The 24,913-nt window shown below is 49.9% G+C and overlaps 1 long non-coding RNA gene across 1 annotated transcript in view; it reads right to left on the bottom strand.

Annotated features, from left to right (window-relative positions):
- Positions 1 to 8,173: 8,173 nt before the first annotated feature.
- Positions 8,174 to 24,913, bottom strand: part of LOC118918746 (uncharacterized) — a 125,443-nt gene continuing 108,703 nt past the window's right edge. Inside the window, exons 5-6 of the long non-coding RNA XR_008993424.1 lie at positions 17,403 to 17,606; positions 8,174 to 9,323 (exon numbers count right to left, since the gene is read on the bottom strand). This is a non-coding gene — a long non-coding RNA (uncharacterized LOC118918746). The remainder of the gene's footprint in view (positions 9,324 to 17,402; positions 17,607 to 24,913) is intronic.

Below are 24,913 nucleotides of genomic sequence, written 5' to 3'. Positions count from 1 at the left end.
TGGGCCTGCTTTTCCCCACTGGCACATCCACGTCATATCATCAGGCCATCACGCAGCAGCAGCTAGCCAGGCCTCCTTCTTCCAAATCAAGATGGAGTCTGACCACTGAGCTTGATCCCACAAGGGCCGAGAGGCCTGTGAGGGGTGGGGCTTAGTGTCAGCACTGCCCCCCAGGCTGTGCCCTGCCGTGCCCGGGTATGTGCTGGGACAGTTACGAGAAATGCAAGCTCCCTGAAGAGTAGCCCTTCTGCGGGTTCCTGTTGGAACAAGCCCGCAGGTGGAAAGCCCGCAGGTCCCCAGGCCCACTCTTCGGAGCATCACTCAGTGGGTGCCACGTGGACTATCGCTCCCTCAGTCCAGTGTCAGCATCGACTGGGGGGGGCTCCTAAGCTGTCAGGTGGTGGCCTAGCAGTCCAGAGACCACCTCCTGAGCTCAGGAAACTGCTGCTTGAACTACTGATGAGCAGCCGAGTGGAAGAAATGGACTGCTTCCAGAATGAACCACTGCCCTGTTCCCTAGGGTGTGCCGCGGATCTGCCTGTGAGGCACTCACCTGAGGGAGGCGGGGCCAGGTGGCTGCCAGGGGCCAGGCCTGGAAAACCCCTGACCAGCAGGCTGTGGGCCCAGCGGAATACTGACTCTAGGGACGGGGTCTGGGCCCTCATCGATTCCTGGCTACCCTGCATCTGCACTGCTGCTGTGCATACCTGGGCTCGCCCCTCAGAAGAGAGCAGATGAAGAAACTGAGGCACAGGGAGATCAACATCCCGGGTGGCTAGGGCCAGAAAGAAACCCCGTTTCCTTTCTCCCTCTGCTCCTTCCTGAAAGGCAGCCCCCCAGAGCACCTGTCCCTGTAGTGGGAGTGTGCAGAGGCGATGTGCTGACAGCATTAGACGCTGAGCGGCCCACTTCCCATTCTTCATTTGCCTTCTCAGTAATGGGGTTCCTGAGCACCTACTATGCACTAGTCTCTGCTCTTGGGAAGCCCTCTGTCAGAGAGGAGATGCTTTGTCTCAGATGCCACATGCAGCAGCTATGAGAGTGCCGGGGGAGGAGCCCTGTGCCAGGCAGGGGTCAGGGAAGGAGCCCCAGGCCTGGTCTCCTGGCCATCACACTGTCTCTCTGGCCTGTTCCACCTCCTCAACACTTGGCTGAGCCCATGGGCTCCATCTGCTATGCCTGCAGGGCCAGCTGCTCCTGCCTGGGGCCTGGCCTGGCTCCCGCTCTCCTCTGGTCTTCTGGAAGCCCAACTTTGCCCAGCTTTCCCCCCTTCTCTGCCACCCCCATCTTGCTGTGTGGTGCTTCACCTCCAGGCATATGGAGTTCCTCAGGGCCCCCATCCACACCCATCGTCTCTCGGCCCACAACCCTCACACCTCCAACCCACACCTCACTTCTGAGCCCAGAATCTGCCCTCCACTTGACACCTCCACCTGGATGTCCCCGCATCAGCTCTAACTCAACAAGTACCTTGATGAACTCTCTAATTAATTCCTCCCTCAATGCATCCAGCTCTCTTTGACATCTCCCAGTGTGGCTCAGCCCAGGCCTCTGCCACTGCCTGCCTGGGTCACGGGGGACAAGCCCCCTGGGTCCCTCTGCCCCAGTTCCTGTCTGCCCTCTAGCCGCTGCCACAGTGAGCTCCTGAAACCATGAATCTGCTCCAGCCCTTCTCTCCCAAGGGTCCTCCAATGAGTCCCCATGGCCTTGAGGACAGTTCCATTTCCCCAGCTTGGCGTGCAAGCGTCTGTGGGCCCGGGTCTGGCTGCCTTTCCAATTCTCACCTCCCCTCAGACAAGAGTCCCAGCTGGGCGGTGGATCCTCCACACCTGTTTTTCTCATGCGTGTGACTATGCATGCGTGTTTCCTTGCTGGGAGCACCGTCTCCCCTACTTCTCTGGCCAACCCCTACATCTCACTCCTTCAGGCTCAGCCCAGCTGTCACCCTCTGGTAGGCCTTCCTTGAAGCACTCCCCACCCAACTCCATACTAGATCTGTCTCCCAACTGTGTCTCCAGAATATGCTGGGCATGTCGTATCATGGCTGCTGCACTCTGTAAGTTATACTCTATCCTCCTGCCAGGACCCACTGAGAATAGGGCATTGACTTCCTCTGGACCTGCAGAGCATGGCATGGGCCTAGTAGACAGCCACTGCTCAGTGGGCCTTAAATGGGGGAGGTCATGGAGCAAAGTCTGAAGGGCCTGCTGACTGCTGGCAACCAAAGAGTTTGTCCAGAATCAAGGCAAAACAGCAGAGGCCCTGGGCCCTGCTTGGCATGTCACAGAAGCCTGGCTCCTTTCAGGTTCTCAAAGGTACCAGATGCTTTTCCACCTCAGGGCCTTTGCACTGACCACTCCCTCATCCTGCTTTCTCAAGGCCTCCTTCCACCTTTAGGCCTAAGCTGAAACGCCCTCTGCTCAGAGGTCTCTCTAGACCCTTTGGTTAAGGTCAGGACCCGGTTGCCCCTCTCAAGGCATCGCTTCTTCTCCCTCTGGCCTTGACCATGTTGGTCAGCCCTTGCGCAATGCCCAAGAGACCCTGGAGGGCAGGACCTGCCTGATCTGTCCACTGCTGCTGTGTTCTTAGCTTCTGCCACAGAGCAGATGGATGGAAATTACTGATGAATAGGTATGCAAATGAGTGAATAAAGTGGAACACGGGCATGGGTTGTCTTTCCTCTTTGGGCATTTGTACTGGCCACCATCAGTCCTGCCCTGGATTGGTAGGGTGTTGGGAGCTCTGAAATCCCTTCCCTAACTTCGATGTGAAGGGAAGAGTATACAGTGATTTTTAAGGTGCTGTATGAGCTTCTCATTTGGGGTGGGAGTCCCTCCCTTATTGACAGTTATTTGATAAAGTCTGCTCAGAACTTACTCAGAATGCTGCATCTGGTTAGCTCCTTTCCAATTTGATACTCTTGAGTCCAGAAACAGACAGAGGCAGTGGCTGTGAAGTGAGGGGGCAAAGCAGCCCCTGGGAGGCTGGGCTGCCTGGGCTCTTCTTCCGGTGCTCTGCAGACTCACTGGGAACCTGTGGGCAAGTCCGGGCCTCAATTTACCTCTCTGTTCTTTGGAGGGTAGTGCCCGTTTCGGGCAGTGTCCAGGGAAGCCTGAATTCTGGGCCGAGACACCAACTGTGCATGTCTTGTCAAGACGTGCCGGCAGAGGGCGCTGCTGCACAGCACTTGGGGCTCGGGCAGGCAGCCCCGGGGCGAGTTTCCTGGCCCAGTTTCCCCGGCCCTGGGCGCTGGCCCAGTCGGACCCGTGTACACTGGGCAATGAAAGAGGTGCTGGCACAGGAGGCTCAGGAGGAGTCTGAGGGTGCCAGAGTGGACGCCTGAGGGGCTTGATGAGGACCTATCTGGGGCTCCTTGGGAGCTGACTGTACTTAGAAGGAGAGCACCCCAGTAAAGAGAGGTTAACACCCCCAGTCTCCCCCATCACACGGTCATCAAACAGAAGCTTCAGGGCCCTGGGGGAGACTAGGAGGCTCCATTCCCTGCCTGAGCTGAGAGAGAAGAGAGGCCAGAGGGGACCGTAAAGAGGAAGTCTCGGGGCAGACTTAGAAGCCGCAGGGAGGAGGCGGCTCTGAGCGCTTCCTGAGCTGGATGTTGCCCCGTGCGGGTGGTAGAGAGGGCATGATGCGCCCAGGGAGAGCCCGAGCCGGGCGAGGGGAGCACGCGGGCCCGAAGAGCTTTGCTTGCTGTGGGGGTGGGGGGCTGAAGGCGGGGAGGCTGACGATGGACAGCCTTGGTGGGCCCGGGGGCTCTGCCGGTGAGCGGCCTTCCGTCCTCCCGCTGCTCCCTGCAGGCAGACAGAGGACCCGTCTGGGGTCATTCCAGCTGCATCTCACTTGCACAAACCTCCCTGGCCTGTGCTCAGCAGGCTCGGGCTCCTTGCGAACCAGCTTTTGCTCCCTCGTGGGCTCGCCCCAGGGAAGCTGAGGGAGGGCTATGGCATCTCTCTCCTCACCTGCCCCCAAACAGGCGGGGGACTCACCCCAGCGCATGCACGCTCAGCAATTGCAGAGTGCCCTTGCGTGAGGTTGGGGGCAGGACTGGGGACGGGCAGGGGGCATAGGTCAGGCACTAGAACTATCAGTCCTTCCCATTCCCAGGGATGGCCAGGTGTCCCCACTTGCTATGCTTTGGATACATTCTGCCTTCTGGACCTCAGTTTCTCCTTCTGTTAAAAGAAAGGCCTGACTTAAGATCCCACACCTTGAGAAGAAAACGGGGTGTGAAAAGAGACCACCTAAACCCCACTTCTCTCTGCCCCAGGCTCAGGGGAACATGGTGAAGAACAAACTTCCTGTCTGTAAGAGAGGGGAGATTCTAAAGGACTCCAAAGACATCTCATTTTTGATGCAAGTACGAAGAAAAAATTTCAAAAGAACAAAACCCCCAAACCATATGGATTCAACTTTCTCCAAAATAGAGATTTCCTGAGTAACAAAAGCTGTGCCCAGGGAGAAGGTTCAGAAGAACCAGGCTTAAACGAGCTACAAGCCCACTGGGGGGTGGAGGACAGAAGGGAAATCGCCCGTTGCCCCAGGCCTGCATGGGGCTTCTGCAGCCTGGTCTCCTAGCCCAGCAGCTGGGCTCCGGTTCTGCTCCTCCCTGTCACTTCATCAGCCACCTCTCCGCCCAAAGGCCCCTGCCTGTGGCAGCCCCGCCTTCTCCCTCCTGCCCTCTGGCCTTGATGCTTCCATCCGGGCACCCACAGTGACTAAGACAGCCTGGCTGTCCTCCCTCCCCCTCCCTTCCTTCGCTCCTCCCCTATATATAAGGAGAATGTGCCCCCTTTCCTGTCTTTACTGGTGCCTCATCCTCTCGTCTAATTAATGCTCAAGAATCTTCTACGAACTAGGCATAGTTCTGGGTGCTGGGGATACAGCCCTTTCCCTTAGCACATCCCTCCCTGGTAGTGTGTTAACGGGGTCTTCCCTGACTCCCCCACCCCAGCCCCAGCGCCTGCCTCCAGGAATGGGCTCCGTCCCCGTGCATCACCAGCGTTTGGCACAGCATCTCACACAGAGCATTTCTGCAGCCCGTCCCCAGGATGGCCTCCAGCGCCTCTCACCATTCATGCACCCGTGAGGTCTCCCTCCACACTGCATTAGAGCTGATCTGTGTGACCAACAATTACGGTAGAGGTAATAACAATACGTGGCTTTTGAGGCCAAGTTGTAGTAGGCATTACAGCTTCTGTCTGGGTCTCTGAGATCACTTGCTCCGGGGGAAGCCAGCCACCGTGTGGTAAGACTACTCAAGTGGCTTTGTGGAGAAGATCCCAGAGGGAGGAAATGGGGCTCTTTACCACCAGCCGGCCATGTGAGTGAGGAAGCCGGACCTCCAGCTCTGGCCAAACCTTCAGGGGGCTGCTGCCCCGGCCAATACCTTGACCACAACTTCGTGAGAGACCCTGAGCCAGAGTCACCCAGCAAAGCTGCTCTCAGATTCCTGACCCTCAAAACCATGAGAAAATAAGTATATAGAGTTTATCTTAAGTCACTAAGTTTTGAAATAATTTACTGTATAGAACTAGAGATCTAATATAAGCTAAGGGAAGCCTAATGTTATTATAATCTGTGCCTAATGGCTCAGAGCGTGGGCTGCAGAGTCAGTGCCCAAATCCTGGCTCCACTGCTTCCAGAGCGCTGTTCTTGAATCAGCTGTGTAATCAACCTCTGCCTACACATTCTTAGCTGTAAAATGGGGGTGTTAACTGTACCCAAATGAAGTCACACCTAACTCACCATCAGTGCATGTAGAGTGCTCGGCACCATGGCTGGCACACCGAAAACAATGAAAGTTAATTCTTACCACTGCTGTGCCTGGGTCCTGATGTGTGTTCACGTCAATGCCAGCAGGGTGGACGAGGGGCAAACCGCTCTTCCAGGTGAGCTCAGCCCCTTACCCAGGACCTCTCCTGCCACGTCCTTTCTGCGGATTGCTCCCCTCAGAGAACCCTCAGTCTAGAAAAACCTGAGGGTCTCTTCAGTCCTGTGGGCAAGTGAGGCTCCCCCAGCTCCTCAGGAGCAGTGGCAGGCGGCTTGCAGCGCTCCCAGTCCTTCTGCTCAGCAGACCACACACCTGGGCAGAGGGAGCTGCACCCAGACGCACCCTGGACGCCCAGAGACGGGGTGGCCCCAGTGTCTAGGGCATGCCAGGCACCTCCCAACCCAAGTCTGTTTCTCTGAGGGCAGCGGAAACCCAGGGATGCCAGCCAGCCCAGCCCCAGCCCTGTGGAACAGAAAAGCGGAAAGCCCGACCCCACCTCCAAGTAGAGCCGAGGAGTCTTCTGGCGAGGGCACTCACATTTCTCCCTCCACACTCGCCACCCCATGACGCCCAGCCCGAAGCGGAGTTGTGGGGGTGCCTCAGAAACACTGAAAAGGGGATTTTTAAAAAAGAAGTTCTTGGATGTGACTGAAGTATGACCAAGTGACTTCTCTCCCTGCTTCCCTCAACTTCCCTGCCCTCAGGAGGAGGTCAGGAGCAGGGCATCCCTCGGGGTGAAGGAGCCGGACTCCAGCCATCAGGGGTGGGCGGGGCAGAGGGCGGGGAGGGGACACGGGACAGTGCAGCTGAGAACATGGGAATGGGCACCGGAGGACTATTTCAAACAGCGGCAAACATTCACGTCCCTGGTCCCTGGAGTGGGTGGGTGGGCTTGGGCCTCAGAGCTGCCTGCTGGGGCAGGGTGAGCCCGAGCTGAGGTCGGGCTGGGGTGCCAGAAATGTGTCCACCGAGCCCAGGAAGATGGAAGAGCCTCACAGCTGTGCGCCGTGCGTCTGTCCCCAGCCTGCTGCTCCAAGGGGCAGGGAGACAGGGAAGGAGGGAGAGGCTCTGAGGAAAGGAGAGGCAGAGGGGGTGAGTGTTCACGGAGGAGGCAGGTGGGGAAGTGCTTAGGTACTCGAGTCAGACGGACCTGGGTGCGCGTCCCAGCTCTAAGCTTTGTGAGCTGTGTGAGCTCAGGCTCGGGACTGAACCTCTCTGAGCCTGTTTCTTCATCTGTAGGATGGAGATAACTCCAGCGCCTACTCCTGAGGATTATGGAGATGATCTCTGAAAGGTGCATAGTAAATGCTCAATAAATAGAAACTATAGATATCACTCCAAAGCATCACATTAGCGCAGCAATTCCCTTGGAGTGAAACGATTTATTTACAAAGCCAGTCTCTGGTCTCTGAAGCCCTCAGAGCAGGTGGACCCTGCTCCCTCCCTGCCAGCTGGGGACAACCCACAGCTGGCCTGGTAGGGAGGCCTGAGTGCTGGACCAGGCAGATACCCCCGCTGCAGGGCCTCTTTGGGGGCTGCTGTTCTCCACTTCTCCCTGGGCAGTTTGTCCAGCTGGGAGAGCCAAGCTGGAGCACCTCGGGGCAGTGGGGCCACTTCCTAGGCTGTGGCTGAATGTGGGCACAGGCAGAGTTTCCCCGTTTCTCCAGGGGGAAAGGCAAACTCCAGGCCTGCTGAGTTGAACACTGACGTGGAGTCACAGGCCAGCGGGGTACAGGGGCTTCTTGCTCACTCAACTCCGTGGACTGAGAGGGGACAGGAGAGCCTGCCAGGGGTTGGGCAGCTCCTGTCAGCTCTGCAGGTTGTGGGCACTGAGGCAGGGGGAATGAAGACCTCAGGGCTGTGTTTTCAGGCCTGGTCCCAGGGCGAACTGAGCCCCAGGAACCTCAACTGCAGCCACCTTCACCCCTTACTGATCAGCAGGTTCTGGGAGCCTGTTCTCCAGTGGCTCCACCAGCCCCTGCTCCCTCACAGTACGAGGCACCAGGCCTGGGCAGCTCCCCTGTGAGTCCCCAGGCCTCTGATGGACAGGCAGGAGGTCCAGGGCTAGTGTGGAGCCCCTCCTCGGGGGTTCTATAATAAGGCACGAATCTCGAGGCACAGAGGGCATGGTCCCTGAAGACAGCATCACCGGAGAGAGGGCCAGTCAGACAGCTGTCATGGGCACGCCGAGCAGAGACCAGCAGTGTGCGGCAGCAGGTCCGTGCGTGCGAGGACCCAGAGATGAAGTCTGGGCCTGCCAAGGCAGCCTGGGTTGGAAGGAGACAAGACAGTCAGCCGGGCTCTCAGGTTTGGCCCTGGACACCAGGACTGGCCTCTGCCTGCACCACCAGGCCCAGCAGCAGGGAAGAAAGGCAGGGCCCAACAGGGCAGCACTCGGCGATGTTGCTCACCCCTCCCCGGGCTCCCAGCGGGGAGCAGTGTGTCTGGGATTAGAAGCCACTCTTCCCACCTCCTCCACCTTTGCCGTCATGGCCCGGTGCCCAGCTTTGGGGCAGCTGGTGGTGTAACATTATAGGGCATATGGGCTTTGGGTCAAATCCCAGGTTTGCTCTTGCAGTGTGTCTTTGGCCAACTCACTTAACTTCTCTGAGACTTGTTTTTCTAATCCATAAAATAGGAATAATAATCAGATCTGTCTCATAGGACTATTATTAGGTAAACAAGATGATGGTGCCTATTAAGTCATAGGACTAAAGAGATGCTTCTATAGGGGAACACCAAGCTAAGGCTGGTATAATAATCATTATTGTATGTAATTCTCATAAAGGCTCTAAGAGTAGCTATTGCTATTATCTCTCTTTTATAAGAAAACTGAAGATCACGAGGCTTAAACTCCTTCCCCAGACCACTCTCCCAGCAAGTGGTTGAGCTGGGATTGAGCCCGACAATATGCCTCCAGCCTCTGTGCTCTTACCCAATGACTCACTGCTCCCAAAGCCCCGGCAGACCTTGCAGGAGGGGCAGGGGGTGGTGACTGGCCTGGCCTATTGGGGCCTGGGGCCCTGGGACAGAGGTCTGAAGGATGCCAGGGGGCCCAGGACTGCTCCCCACTCTTCTGTGGTCTCCCACTCACAGAGCACCTGCTATCTGTCATCCTACAGAAGCAGCCAGCCTGCACCTCCCTTCCGGTGGGTGGGTCTCAGAAGTTCCCACACGACCTTCCCGGAGGCACCAGGCTGGGAAAAGTCTCCTCCTTGGAGCGGTAGTAAGGGAAGAACCCACTGGGTGGGTCTGAATCCTCGGGGAATGGTGTCTCTCTGAAGCTCGGGCATCCTCCTTGGTCCCGGCAAATCTCTGGCTGTGCAGTCAATGTCTCCTCAGCCAGGAGGTGCTTGTAGGTGCGGAAGAAAGGCAGGTACTCCAAGGCCACCAGGGACCTCTGGGAGAGGTCAAGGTTGCCAAAGGGTGGTGAGCTGGTAGCCTGTGGGTGCTGAGCCAGGGACCCAGGGTCATCCTCCTCTAGGAGGCTCAAGGAGGGTGAGACTCTGGGCTCAGTTGTGCAGCTCCCCTGGGATGTCTGGAAAGAGAAGAGTGTTCTGTCTGTTAGGGCACCCCAACTTCCCTGCTCCCCCAGCTCCCTCCCCAACTCCTGCCTACGCTGGAGGCCAGAGTGGTCTTTCCAAGGCATAACCTGAGTGTGGGTCTTCTGTTAAAACCCTGTAGTGGAGAGAAGGAAAAGATGGGGGCGTGAGTAGTGTGGTGGAAATCTCCTCCCAAACCCACATATATTTTGAAAATACAGCAAATACAACTATTCCTGAAAGAGTGACCAGAAATAGCAGTACACCAGCCACTGTACATCCGGGAGAAGTCAACATCTCACAGGCCACCCCACACACAGCAGCTAAGGGGATTAACCCAGAGGCCATTCCCTGTGCATGGTCAACTGGCACAGACAGTGGAGACAGACATGGCAGCTGGCAAGCAGGAAGGGACTTTGTTCTCCTAGCTGACACCTGCACCACTTGCAGGCAAACACTCCCATTGTTCCAGGACCATGAAAAGGCAGAAGAACCTTGTTCAATCCCAAATCCCCTAAACACCAGAAAGAGGGCTTGGTGACACTGAAATCACAAATTTTCCTGAAAAAGAATTCAAAATGAAAGTCATAAGCATGCTAAAGGAGCCACAGAAAAATATTCAAGACCTAAGGGACGAATTCAGAATGGATATAACAGAAATGAAACAAACAATGGTGGAGGGATTTAAAAGCAGATTAGATGAGGTGGAGGAGACTGTTAATAGAATAGAAATCAGAGAACAGGAATACAGAGAAGCTGAGGCAGAGAGAGGAAAAAGGATCTCTAGGAATGAAAGAATATTAAGAGAACTGTGTGACCAATCCAAACAGAACAATATTCACATTATAGGGGTACCAGAAGAAGAGAGAGAAAGAGGGATAGAAAGTGTCTTTGAAGGAATAATTGCTGAAAACTTCCCTGATCTGGGGAAGGAAATAGTCTCTCAGGCCATGGAAGTGCAAAGATCTCCCAACACAAGGAACCCAAGGAGGACAACACCAAGACATATAATAATTGAAATGGCAAAGATCAAAGACAAGGATAGAGTATTAAAAGCAGCCAGAGAGAGGAAAAAGATCACCTACAAAGGAAAACCCATCAGACTTCTCAGCAGAAACCTTATGGGCCAGAAGGGAGTGGCATGATATATTCAATGCAATGGAACAGAAGGGCCACAAACCAAGAATACTCTCCCTGGCAAGATTATCATTTAAATTTGAACCAGGAATTAAACAATTTCTAGATAAGCAAAAGTTGAGGGAATTTACCTCTCACAAAGTATCCCTGCAGTGTATTTTAAAGGGACTGCTATAGATGGAAGCATGCCTAAGGCTAAACAGCTGTTACCAGAGAAAATAAAACCACAGCAAAGGAAGTAAACCAACTAAATACTAACCAAATGCAAAAATAAATCAGCTACCCACAAAGTCAGTCAAGAGATACACAAAGAGTAGAGGATATGACAACTAACATATAAAGAGTGGAGGAGGAAGAAAAAGAGAGAAAAAAAAATCATCAGACTGCTGTGTTTATAATAGTGTAATAAGTGAGTTAAGGTAGACTGCTAGATAGTAAAGAAGCTGCTCTTGAACCTTTGGTAACAATGAATCCAAAGCCTGAAATGGCAATAAATACATATCTATCGATAATCACCCTAAATATAAATGGACTGAATATACCAATCAAAAGCGCAGAGTTACAGAATGGATAAAAAGGCAAGACCCATCTATATGCTGTCTACAAGAGACTCCTTTCAAACCCAAAGATGTACACAGACTAAAAGTGAAGGGATGGAAAAGATATTTCATGCAAACAATAGGGAGAAAAAAGCAGGAGTTTCAGTACTTGTATCAGACAAAATAGACTTCAAAACAAAGGAAGTAACAAGAAACAAAGGCAGCATTACATAATGATAAGGGGTCAGTCTAACAAGAGGATATAACCATTATAAATATCTATGCACCCTCCACAGGAGCACCTACATATGTGAAACAAATACTAACAGAATTGAAGGGGGAAATAGAATGCAATGCATTCATTTTTAGGAGACTTCAACACACCACTCACTCCAAAGAACAGATCAACCAGACAGAAAATAAGTAAGGCCACAGAGGTACTGAACAGCACATTAGAACAGATGGACCTAACAGACATCTATAGATCATTCCACCCATAGGCAGAAGGATACACATTCTTCTCAAGTACACATAGAACATTTTCCAGAATAGACCACATATTAGGCCACAAAAAGAGCCTCAGCAAATTCAAAAAGATTGAAATTTGTACTAACCAATTTCTCAGAGGTATAAAACTAGAAATAAATTGTACAAAGAAAACAAAAAGGCTCACAAACACATGGAGGCTTAACAACATGCTCCTAAATAATCAATGACCAAATTAAAACAGAGATGAAGCAATATATGGATACAAATGAAAACAACAGTGCAATGCTCCAACTTCTGTGGGGTGCAGTGAAGGCAGTTCTAAGAAGAAAGCATATAGAAATCCAGGCCTATTTAAAGAAGGAACAACAGTTCCAAATGAATAGTCTAAATTCACAATTATTGAAACTGGAAAAAGAAGAACAAATGAGGCCCAAAGTCAGTAGAAGGAAGGACATAATAAAGATCAGAGAAGAAATAAATAAAATTGAGAAGAATAAAACAATAGAAAAAAATTAATGAAACCAAGAGCTGGTTCTTTGAGAAAATAAATATAATAGATAAACCCCTAGCCAGACTTATCAAGAAAAAAGAGCATCTACACACATAAACAGAATCAGAAATGAGAAAGGAAAAATCACTATGGAAACCAAAGAAATACAAAAAATAGAGAATACTATGAAAAATTATATGCTAACAAACTGGATAACCTAGAAGAAATGGACAACTTTCTAGAAAAATACAACTTTCCAAGGCTGACCCAGGAAGAAACAGAAAATCTGAACAGACCAATTACCAGCAATGAAACTGAATTGGTAATCAAAGAAAACTACGTAAAAACAAAATTTCCAGACCAGATGGCTTCACTGCTGAATTTTATCAGACATTTAGAGAAGACATATCACCCATTCTCCTTAAAGTTTTCCAAAAAAATAGAAGAGGAAGGAATACATCCAAACTTATTCTATGAAGCCAGCATCACTCTAATACCAAAACCAGGCAAAGACACCACAAAAAAAAAAGAAAACTACAGACCAATATCCATGATGAACATAGACACAAAAATACTCAACAAAATATTAGCAAACCAAATTCAAATATATATCAAGAGGATCATACATCGTGATCAATTGGGATTTATCCCTGGGATGCAAGGATGAAACAACATTTGAAAATCCATCAACATCATCCACTATATTGATAAAAAGAAGGACAAAAATCACATGATCACCTCAATAGATGCTGTAAAAGCATTTGACAAAATTCAACACTCATTCATGATAAAACCTCTCTACAAAATGGGTATAGAGGGCAAGCACCTCAACATAATAAAGGCCATATATGACAAACCAACAGAAAACATCTTACTTAACAGTGAAAGCTGAAAGCTTTTCCTCTAGGATCAGGAACAAAACAAGGATGCCCACTCTCTCCACTTTTATTCAACATAGTACTGGAGGTCCTAGCCAGAGCAATCAGACAACACAAAGAAATAAAAGGCATCCAGATTGGTAAGGAAGAAGTCAAACTATCACTGTTTGCAGATGACATGATATTGTACATAAAAAATCCTAAAGAATCCACTCCAAAATTATTAGAACTAATATCTGAATTCATCACAGTTGGAGGATACAAAATTAATACACAGAATTCTGTTGCATTCCTATACACTAATGATGAACCAGCAGAAAGAGAAATCAGGAAAACAATTCCATTCACAATTGCATCAAAAAGAATAAAATACCTAGGGATTAACCTAACAAAGGAAGTGAAGACCTATACCCTGAAAACTACAAGACACTCTTAAGAGAAATTAAAGAGGTCACTAACAAATGGAAATTCATCCCATGCTCTTGGCTAGGAAGAATTAATATTGTCAAAATGGCCATCCTACCTAAAGCAATCTACAGATTCAATGCAATCCCTATCAAAATACCGACAGCATTCTTCAAGGAACTGGAACAAATTGTTCTAAAGTTCATATGAAACTACCAAAGACCCTGAATAGTCAAAGAAATCCTGATAAGAATAAAGGGGTTAACACCAATATATATAAAGAACTCACATGCCTCATCCCCCAAAAAGGAAATAACCCAATTAAGAAATGAGCAGAGGATCTGAACAGACACTTCCCCAAAGAAGAAATTCAGATGGCCAATAGACACATGAAAAGATGCTCCATATCGCTAGTCATCAGAGAAATGCAAATTAAAACCACAATGAGATATCACCTCACACCAGTTAGGATGGCCAACATCTAAAAGACAAGGAACAACAAATGCTGGTGAGGATGCAGAGCAAGGGGAACCCTCCTACACTGCTGGTGGGAATGTAAATTAGTTCAACCATTGTGGAAAGTAGTATGGAGGTTTCTCAAAACACTAAAAATAGAAATACCATTTGACCCAGGAATTCCACTCCTAGGAATTTACCCTAAGAATGCAGAATCCCACATTCAAAGAGACATATGCACCCCTATGTTTATCGCAGCACTATTTGCAATAGCCAAGAAATGGAAGCAACTTAAGTGACCATCAGTAGATGAATGGATAAGGAAGATGTGGTACATATACACAATGGAATATTATTCAGCCATAAGAAAAAAACAGATCCTACCATTTGCAACAAAATGGATGGAGCTAGAGGGTATTATTCTCAGTGAAATAAGGTAGGGTGGGGAAAGACAAGTATTGAATGATTTTCCTCATTTGTGGAGTATAACAACAAAGCAAAAACTGAAGGAACAAAACAGCAGCAGACTCACAGACTCCAAGAATGGACTAATAGTTACCAAAGGGAAAGGGACTGGGGAGGATGAGCGGCAAGGGAGGGATAAGACGGTTCAGGGGCATTACGATTAGCACACATAATGTGGGGGGGGGCACGGGGAAGGCAGGATAGCACAGAGAAGATAAGTAGTGGCTCCACGCTGATGGACAGTGACTGTAATGGAGTATGTGGTGGGGATGTGATAATGGGGGAAATCTAATAACCACAATGTCACTCATGTGATTGTATATTAATGATACAATAGTAAAGAAAAAAAAGAAAAATGCAAACAAAAACGCTGTAGTGGCGCGCCCGCCATGGTCAGGTCAACCCAATAGCCGTGGGGAAGCCGCAGCTGCATCTTGGCCATGTGTCCTCCCCCTACTCACTCTGCTCTGTACACGCCAGCCCTCCTGCCCCTCCCCGGGCACACCAAGCTTGCTCCTGCCTCAGAGCCCCTGCCCAGATCTGCCCTTGGGCTCCCAGCTCACAGGAGCCTTCCCAGCTCCTGCCTCCCCTGGGTGACTCCAGATCACTTCACCCCTCACTCCTCCTGCCCTGAAATGTTCTTCTTGCTCTGTGGTCTGCCTGCTCCATGCGTCTTGTCTGCCTGGCAGTTCTGACTCACTGTAAGCATCCAATTGATACTTTCCCAACAGATGATCAGTCCAATCTGCTGGCTCTCAGGCCGTCTCGTATTCCCTTCACTCTGTACAGACCTTCTCTTGGCCTTCTCACTCACCAAGCATCCTCTTGCTACAGGGCCTTTGCACATGCTAATACTCCTGCCTAGAATCTCTTCCCTCTCCTTTTTCCTGGTCGACAACCTCTTCTTGTCTTGGCTCAGGGTCACTTCCTCCCTTCCCTGGTTTAGTTGCATCCCTCTATTATTGATTTCCACCCCTGATACCTCTCATTCAGAGCATGCACTTCTCTGCTGTGAAACAGTCGTCTACATGGTCACTTGGTTAATGCCTCTCATCCCATTAGGTATAAATTCCACCAACCCCAAGGCAAGGCCCACCTGTGTTCTGTATCCTCAGGGCCTAGGACAGCTCTGGCAGCATAAGATAGACATCAAATATTGGAAAAAAGGAAAAGAAAGTGGAAGGGAAGGACAAGAGAAGATAGAAGGAGAATATTTAAGTGGGCTTAGCCAGGAACAAAGTCCTTGCCAGACCAATGGTGATAGGAGGGAGAAGCTATACCTTAGGGGATGGAGGGAATGAGGAAATACCCAGGTGTAGGGTGGACGGAGAGGCCCAGAGTACCTGTTAGTGAAATGCCAGTCCATTCACCTCCTTTGCCTATTCAGGGCCAGACCAGAGTCCATGGGTACTTGGTGGGATACAAGGGGTATAACTCCAGCTTCTGGGTCCCACAGGAAGGACCTGTTGTGGCCTGGCCCTTGGCCTTCTTGATCCCCAAGGGGGCATCTGGACCATGAGTCCCCCTGCCCCACCACATGCCATGTGGTCCTCCATGCTGGCCCCAACTCCTTGCCTGCAGCTTGACCACTGCAGTCGGCCTGGGTAAGTCCTACCCCTCAGTGAGAACCTCCTGTCCTGCAGACTCTGAGCTCCCAGAAGCAAGAGCCAGGCCCTCTCTTCTGAGTCCCAGTGTCCAGCTCGGGGCCCCCTTGGCTGAGTTTCTGCCAATGCCCAGATGTTCCATGGGTGCTCTGAGGTCCTCTCTCTATCAGGTAACCCCAGGAGCCCCGTGCAGACAGACCTGACTTTCCCACTTTGCTGTGCTGAGGAAACAGGACAGGCGAGGGGCAGTGCCAGGTCTGAACCAAAGTCTGTCCCACTCCGACACCTGTGCTCTTTTCACTGTGATTTACAGGGTGTTGTGGGTTGAATTGTGTCCCTCATAAGGTGCGCTGAAGTCCTAACTGCTGGTCCAGTGAATGTGACCTTATGTGGAAATAGGTCCTTTGCAGACGTAGTCAGGTTGAGGTCATAATGAATGCGGGTGGCCCTAAATCCAGTGACTAGTGTCCTTATGAGATGAAGGAAATTTGGGAGAACAGGTGACAATGGAGGCAGAGACTGGAATCACGTGGCCATTAGCCGAGGAATGCCAAGGACTTCCAACACCACCAGAAGCTGGAAAGAGGCAAGGGACAGAGTGTCCCTCTGAATCCCCAAGAAGGGATCCTGCCCACACCTTGAGTTGGACCTTCTGGCCTTCAGAATTTGAGAGAGCAGATTTGTGTCCCCTTAAGCGGCCCAGTTTGTGGGGATTTATTATGGCAGCCCTGGGTCACTAACCTATTCAGGCTGGTCGGATGGCCAGCTGCATGGATAAAGAGGCGCAGCACAAGGATGAAGGCCCACAGGGCGCCCCCAGCACCGCCTGGGGAGCAGCCTGGGGAGCAGCCCACTGCCATGGCACGGCCCCTCTGTGGGCTGGGCTCCCTGGGGCCTTACCCTTCCTGCTGTTGGTGGTGCTGGCCCAGGGGAGGCCTCCCGGTGCAGCCAGCTGCTCTCCGTACCTCAGTCCTTCCTGCCAGGACCCTAGCTCCACTTTACTGGGTCTTGCAATGAAGAAGGCCAGATGTGCCTCCCCAGCTCCCCAGAGGGGCTCGGCAGAGCGGCATGCTCACAGCGCTGTCCCTTGGACGCGGCCTCCGGCACCTGAACTGGAGTCAGCAGTAGCCCTGAGTCACATCATGGTCAAGCCTGATCTTCAAATTCTGGCTGAAACACAATGCCTCCCTCAGCAGGCCCCTTCCTCCTGGCCACCTCTTCTCCTGGTCTTCTCAGGGTCACTTGCCTTCCTTCCCTGGTTTAGTTGCATCCCTCTATTATTGCACCCCTCTGCCTGTAAGAAGATGCCACCATGAAGTCACAAAGCCTGGTACCATGCAGGAAAGCCAGATGTCTTTGTTACCATGGAGACTCCAGCCCAGGCACCCAACACCTGTGATCGTCACCTGCCTCTTAATTCGGCTTAATCCAGGTTCCCCCCAGAGACTCATGAAACAAAGGGAGGGCAGACATCTTCCGGAAAGAGATCGGCTCTCCATGCCTGGGCCAGTGAGCTGGCTCAGGGGCTGTGCCCAGGCTCCCAGAGAGTGCCCTGGAGCCTCCTGTGGGAGGGGAGGAGGGGTCCCAAGGATCCATTCTGACCTCTCCTTACCTGGGTACCTCAGTCCCCTCAGGGCTGCGGCCGAGACCTGGGTCTCTGCTCCTGCCACTCAGCATTGGCCAGCTCCCCTCAGTGAGTCTTCCCCAGTCACCAGTGGGCACCAAGGGACACAGTCATGGAGGAACTGATCATGCCCAACTCCTGCTTTCTCCTGCAGAGCTGCCATCCCCAGCTTCGCCCCCAGGCATGCTGCTCCTGCACCAAGGGAAGACACCGGCATCTGTTGTCACCTTCCAAGTATCAACTATTTCCAAGTATGGGATAACAAATATTTCTATCAGTCCTCCAAATATCCTCATGTACTTTTGTAATTTGTCCCCCCATCCCCAGGCAACCAACTGCTGACCTGCTCTCACTATAGGTTATTTTACAGTTTCTAGAATTTTATAAAAATGGAATCATACAGTATGTACTTTGGATTCTTTTAAATAGCATGTGAGACTCCTCCATGTTTTCGCTTAGATCAATAGTTGGTTCCCTTTTTTCTGGTGAGTTCTGTTGCACAGACCCACAGTCATTATTCCACCATATGTAATGGGTCATTTTTCTCTAGCTGTTTTTAAGATACTTTTCTTTAACTTTGGTTTGCAGTCATTTATAATGACTCTCGGCATGGCTTTTATTGACCTTATCCTTTTTGAGGGTTTGCAGAGCCTGTTCAATATGTCAATTTATGTCTTTTACTAAATTTGGGAAACTCTGGGGCTTTATTTCTTTAAATATTTTTCCCAGTCTATTTCTCCTCTCCTTCAGGACACCAGTGACACCTCTGAGGGAAAGCCTAGCCCTGTTTCTGGGCCTCCACCCTGAGGCGACATGGATTCACCTGGGGGCTGGTCTACAACCACGTTGTTCCGATGGGGAGGGGGCTGGGCTTGGCACCCAGGGATGGCAGTGGGGTTCTCTGGGGCTCCCTCAAACTGGGAGGTCTTTCTGCCCCTCCTTGCTGTCTCCTTTGGGGCTCCTGTTCCTTCCTAATGTTTGTGACCCTGAGCAGCCACCTGCCCCTCTCTGTGCCTCAGTTTCTCCATCTGAAGTCACAGTGCGAACCAGGTAGGGGCTGCAGGATCTCCCCCATGATGAGCTCAGACCTGGATCTGCTCCCCTTCCTGACCTGCCGGGGCCCAGGACCCCAAGAATGCCCCTTTCAACTCCATGATGCCTTCTCTACAAAGTAAAAAAAAAAAATCATTAAAAACATTTTTTTAATTAAAAAAATTATTTTCCCATAGGTCCCTGGGCTCTGCTCATTTTTTCTAATTTTCTTTTCTCTCTATTCTTCAGACTGTGTGATTTCTATTGGTTGAAAAGTTTATAGTTTTTAAGACTATACTTTCAGGAATCAAGTTTACAGTTTTTTTGTTTTTTATCTCATTGTTGTCAATCTGCTATTGAAATCACCCAGCAAATTTTCAAATTTTGTATTTTGTATTTTTCAGTCCTAAAATTTCCTCTGGTTCTTTCTAATAATTCCTATTTCTCTGCTGAGAAATTCTATTTCTTGTTTATTCCAAATGTGTTTTTCTTGACCTGATGAAGCATGGTTATAATAGCTTCTTTGAAGTCTTTGTCTGATAATTCCAACACATGGGCCGCTTTGGGGTTGGTATCCATTTTCTTTCCCCTTGAGAGCTGGTCATGTTTCCTTGGTACTTTGTATGTTGGGTGATTTTGAATTGTCCCAGATATTTTGTTGTGTAGACTTTGGGTCCTGTATATAATCCTTGAAAAAGCTGATGTTTTTGTTTTAGCAGACAGTCAACTCAGGTTCAAGCTGTAAGTTCTGTTTTGCCTTCTGTACGCAGTGGTTCAAATCTCAGTTCAGTTCTGTAAGCCTTTGCTGTATGGGTTTGTGTCTGTCCTGAGCATGCATTATTTAGTAATTAGGCTATAAAGTTGGGTACATGTGGTTTAAATCTCAGTTTGGTTTTTCAAGCTTAGCCATACTGGTTCGGTCTGCCCCATTCATGTGTAGTTCAGAGGTTAGGCTGGGACTTAGCGGCCTGATTCACAGAACTGGGGCACCACTCTTCTGGCTCTCTCTCCTGCTGGCTTCCTCCCACACTCTGTCCTCCTGGGGCCTCCCTTCTGCCATTGTCGCCTTGCTGCTACCCAAGTGGGGCCTGACCTCTGGGCAAAGCCAAGACAGAGACAGAGAGAGAGAGAAAGGACCAGACTGGGAAAATTCCCCCCCTACATGGATCACTTGTCCAAGTTTTGATTCAGCCCAACAATCTGTTTTTGTTTACTTTTTAGAGTTATCAGGTAGTTGGTTTTCATAGTTAGTTCAAAGTTATTGGCTCTAAACAGTGGAGGAATGGAGTATGAGCTTATGCTATCGTGCCAGCACTGGAGCCTCCTTTTGCCCGTGTTTATAGGCTTGTTTGTCTTCTTATTGTTATATTGCAAGAACACTTTATATATGCTGGGTACAAGTCCTTTGTCAGAAATACATATTGTGAATATTTTCTACCAAGCTGTGCCTTGCTTTATCAATGTCTTTTTAGGAAACATTTTTCATTTTGACGAAATCCAATTTCTTTTTCATTTGTGCTTTTGGTATCCTGAGAAATCTTTGACTACCTCCCCAACATTATGAAGATTTCTTCCTATGTTTTCTCCTGGTTTGATAGCTTTAGCTTTTATATTTAGGTCTATGACCCTTTTTGAGTTGATTGATATGATTTGAGGGTGGGATTAAGACCTGCTTTTCCATGTGGATATCCACTGTGTCAATATCACTGGCTGAAAGGCTTTCCTTTCTCCCACTGAAATGCCTTGGCAAAATACCTCTGCCAAAAATCAGTAACGTACGCATGGGTCCATACAACCTGGACTTGCTGCTCTGTTCCATTGGTTATACTACACTGCCTCGATTCTTGTGATCAGAGTTCCTCAATCTTGGCACTATTGATATTTGAGCCAGATAACTCTTTACTGTGGGGGGCTGTCTTGTATGTACCTTGTAGGATTTTAACAGCATTCCCGGCCTTTACCCCCTGGATGCCAATAGCACCCCTCTTCCCACTCCAGTTGTGCCAATGAAAAATACCTTCAGACATTGTCAAATGTCCCCTGGGGAGAAATCACTGAGAACTACAGCTGTAGATTCACTATGTGCTTTGAAATCAATAAGAGTAGTCTGCCAATTTTGTTGTTTTTAAAAATATACATTTACATTTAAAAAATACAAATATAAATGTATGTCCTAGGTCCTTTGCATTTTCCTGTAAATTTGTGTTACATTTATCTCTAAATATTTCAAGTTTTTTATGTCTCTCTCTTTGGTTAGTAAAAATCACCCTTTTGAGTGTACAGGTCTATGAAATTTGACATGTGCATCCCATCATGCAACCACCACCTTAACCAAGATAAAGAGCAGTTCAATTATCTCCCCAGTTCCCCTTTGCCCAACGGTGTACTGGCAAACCAGCTCTCATGAACAAACAAAATACAGCCCTCACTGTACTGTTTGCTAATCTACTGGGTGTAAATACTCCCACCCTGGTCAATTTCAAACTGCTAACATGGCGTCACTAAAAGCGGAGCTGGAGAAATGTGCAGATCGGGCCTCCTGAGCTGGGACAGGCTGCCTCAGGATGCCACTCATCATGGCCCTGGGTGGGCAACCCTTCTCTTCACCCCCATTTAACCACTCATCTGTTTTCTGTCCCTGGGGTTTCAGTCATTCCAAAAACTCATGTAAATGGAATCTTATGCAAGGCCTAGAACTCCATCCTCCTTGAACCTTGCTATTCATTCTTGACTCAGAGAGGCCGCTGTGCTCTGCACGCGCGTCCCCTCCACTGTGCATTCTAAAGCGTCTGCAGCAGAAGGCTGGGGTGATTTTAGGGCTCACCTCATTTGTTCCCTTTCTCTCCTGGATCCTTGTCTTGCATTTTCTGTTTTCCAAGGTCTAAAACAGTGGCTTCCTGTTTTATCCAGTTTTCTAGTTCCCAGCAGGAGCTCCCTGCACCTCTGCGTACGGTTAGATTATTTCAACTGCGAACTCTTTTTTTTTGCTGGGAACAAAAGCTCCACTGTACTTGTGCCTCTGGTGGTTGGAGGGCCCTTTGCGCCTCCCTCCTCCTGCCAGGAGGGACATGTCAGTCACCTGGACGCTGCTCTCCGGCTTTGCAGGTGCTACATGGGAGAAATGGACGCCTTTGGCCATGAGTCGTTCACTTGGGGTCTATCCAGAGGTGGAACCTTCCCCTTACCTTTGGGGGAAGCTCCATGGCCACCCCCTGCCCACCTACCCCGTATCTCCTTCCATCCTTTCTTCAGAATTTTCTCCTTTTCTATTGTTTCCAGGGAAAATGGGCTTAAACCATCTCAGAGCAGCAGCATGTTTCCTGCAGCCTTTTAAGGATGTAAAAATCACCCAGTGTCTTTCATGTCTTTTATTTCTCCTGAGAGGTCTGGTGATGTGTTTAGTTCCCCCTTTCTGCCAGGCCACCAGGTGGGCTGCTCACCCACCCCTTCTTCCCATTCATGTAAGAAGTTTGCAGTGTCAGAAGGACACTTCACTTAGAAGTACTGTCTGCTTTTCAACACTGGCAAATCAAAGATGTAGTTTTACAGGTTCACAGTCCCAGTAACACTACCGGTGCTACCTGAGGATTTTACAACTCTTCCCCAAGGCCCCACTCTCTCTGACCTTCACCTTCTCCACCTCCAAAACTCTGGTCCCAGCATCTCTTGCCTACCAGACAATGTCACCTGGATCCTCCGTGCAGGACCTCTAGGTTTCCTATTTTGCTATTCCTTGTTGGGGATCCACTTCTGACCCTGTCCCCCAGCCACACTCATTCTGACCCTTAAAACTCTGATCCTGAACACCTGCACCTCTTTCGGCTGGTCCTGATCTTCAGACACTCCCACACCAACCAATTTGCTGCCAGACCTCTCTTTCTAGAATTCTGATTTTATCTTATCACTTCCTTGCTCAGAAACCTCTGGTGGCTCCCTCCCGCTTAGGACACCAAATCCAAAGTCTGTAGTCTTGCATTTCAGTCGGTTCCCAATCTAGCTGCCTTTCTACCATGCCAAGCAAGTCCGCCAACCCCGGGGGCACCTGGACTGACTCTGTCACCAACAGGCCTGGCACTTCTGCTTCTGCACCTTCTCTCACGTGGCAGCCCCGCTCCCGCCCAGGCAAGCCTGCAGTCTTCCCCCAGGGACGCTCCCAGGTGGCCACAGGGGCTGCACTCATCTGTTTGGCTCCCATAATGCAATACTGCAGTCTCTTTAAAGACCTTATCTCCAACTAGGGTCCTCTGAGGTGGACTTTAGATATTCCAGATCTTTCCTCCATCCTCATACATCGTCTCCTGCTTCCTCTCAGCCGGGGGTTGGAGGGTTTTCATCTTGTTTGGTTTGTTTGTGTTGAGCTCTTCTGCCTCCTTTCCTCACACTGTGCCATGGAGAGAACGGCTGTGATCTCTGGGGGTGGGCACCAGGCCACCTGCTTCCCTGCTGCCCAGAGCTGTCCTGGTGCTGTCCCTGCCCCCGCAAGGAGTTTGCCTTGAGCCCTGCGGCTGCATCGAGGCACAGGGCTTTTATACCCCAGCTCTGCCACTTACCAGCTGTGTTCCTTTGAGGAAGACACTCAGCCTCTGTGGATCTCGGATGCCGCAGCTGTGAATTGGAGCTACTAACAGCATATGCTTGTTATGGGAATGCACTAAGAGAGTAAGAATTTAGAGAGTAGGGATAATAATGGTGGCTGGAATATAATAACCTTCCCCCAAATGACGGTGATCACTGTCACCTCTCCTGTGAGTCCCCTAGCTCCTAGCCTATAACCTCCCGGTGTACCCCCAAACCTCTCCGTTTGCAAGCTGTAGACAGGGACATGAAAACTGACTTACCTGAGGAGGTTGCCATTGCTCTGGGGTCACTGGGTGGGAAACTCTGAAATTATATATATGAAAATACATCTAAAAACATTTTATTATATAGAAACATATATATATATGTATATATCTCCCATTGCCCCTTATATTTTTCTGTTTTATTTCAAAATATCAATCATAAAACCAATCATCTGCAACATAGATATTTTGTTATTTTAAGATACGTTTTCTCTAGATGTACTACTACTCTTAAATAAGAAGGAAAATATCATGCACCCTACAGCTCCCTCTGAATGCTTACATGTAGCTTTTAAGGGGGAGAAAGAGGTACTTCTCTAGTCACCCACAAGGGGGAAGACTGCTTCCATTTTTTTCTGAAAGGTTCCAATGGGATTATCATTAAAGATCATTTAAAACTGGTATCACTGAGTCTTTTAATGACTATTTCCTTCAAAGAAATGAAATTTCCCCATGCAAGGAAGATGCCATTTTTTTAAGCTGACAATTGACAGATGGCCATTGTTTTGAAACCATGTTTCAAAATCATTTACACATACAATTTCCCTGCAGTCAATCATTGAGGATTCTAACAAATGCCACATCAGGAATGTAAGAACACTGTGGGTTTTCCACCAGAAAGTCAAGCAAATTATTTAAATTCACAGGAATGGGGAAAAAATCATCTTTTCTCAACATCAAACAGAAAACATTCTCTCTTTGAAAATGTAAATCCCTTAAACATATTCAAGAATTTTAACAATCATCCCAGGAAACTATCCTATTACTCTTTGAAGCTCTTACAGAATTTTCTTAAAATAGTCACATGCTACTCAGGATGAGGGAAGAGAGGCTTTTAAGTGACAAATGGAGGTGGAAGGGCTTCACGAGTCCCCGGGTACCCTCTGCCAGAAAGGAGAAACAGCCTTCAGAGCATCACCAGGCAACGGGAGGGGTGTGGGGTAGTCCTTCCAGGGTAAGGCAATGGGAGGGGAGTGGGGGAGTCCTCCCAGGGTAGGGCAATGGGAGGGGGGTGGGGGAGTCCTCCCAGGGTAGGGCAACAGGAGGGGTATGGGGGAGTCCTCCCAGGGTAGGGCAATGGGAGGGGTGTGGGGGAGTCCCCCCAGGGTAAGGCAATGGGAGGGGGGTGGGGGAGTCCTCCCAGGGTAGGGCAATGGGAGGGGTGTTGGGGAGTCCTCCCAGGGTAGGGCAATGGGAGGGGTGTGGGGGAGTCCCCCCAGGGTAAGGCAATGGGAGGGGGGTGGGGGAGTCCTCCCAGGGTAGGGCAATGGGAGGGGTGTGGGGGAGTCCTCCCAGGGTAGGGCAATGGGAGGGGTGTGGGGGAGTCCTCCCAGGGTAAGGCAATGGGAGGGGTGTGAGGGAGTCCTCCCAGGGTAAGGCACAGCATCCATTTCCATCTGTTTTACATCAATGTTAGAAATGGACACAGAGCTCCGAACTACAGTGGGAGCCTCAGACATGTTAAGAGAGTTGAGGAGAACTTGGGGAACTTGGGGGTCTCCTTTTCAGGACAATTCCATCCAAGCTTTGGTCAGGGGGAGGCTGGGAGGGGCATGCCAAGAGGGTGAGGCCGAGGTTGTCGTAGGCAAGCCCAAAGTGAGAGTAGTTTGATGCTCAATCCTTTGT

This window comes from Manis pentadactyla, chromosome 13 (assembly GCF_030020395.1).
Source record: "Manis pentadactyla isolate mManPen7 chromosome 13, mManPen7.hap1, whole genome shotgun sequence".
NCBI classification, from domain to species: Eukaryota; Metazoa; Chordata; class Mammalia; order Pholidota; family Manidae; genus Manis; species Manis pentadactyla.
Note: the sequence above shows the minus strand (reverse complement) of the source record. Positions and strands in the feature narration are given on the sequence as shown.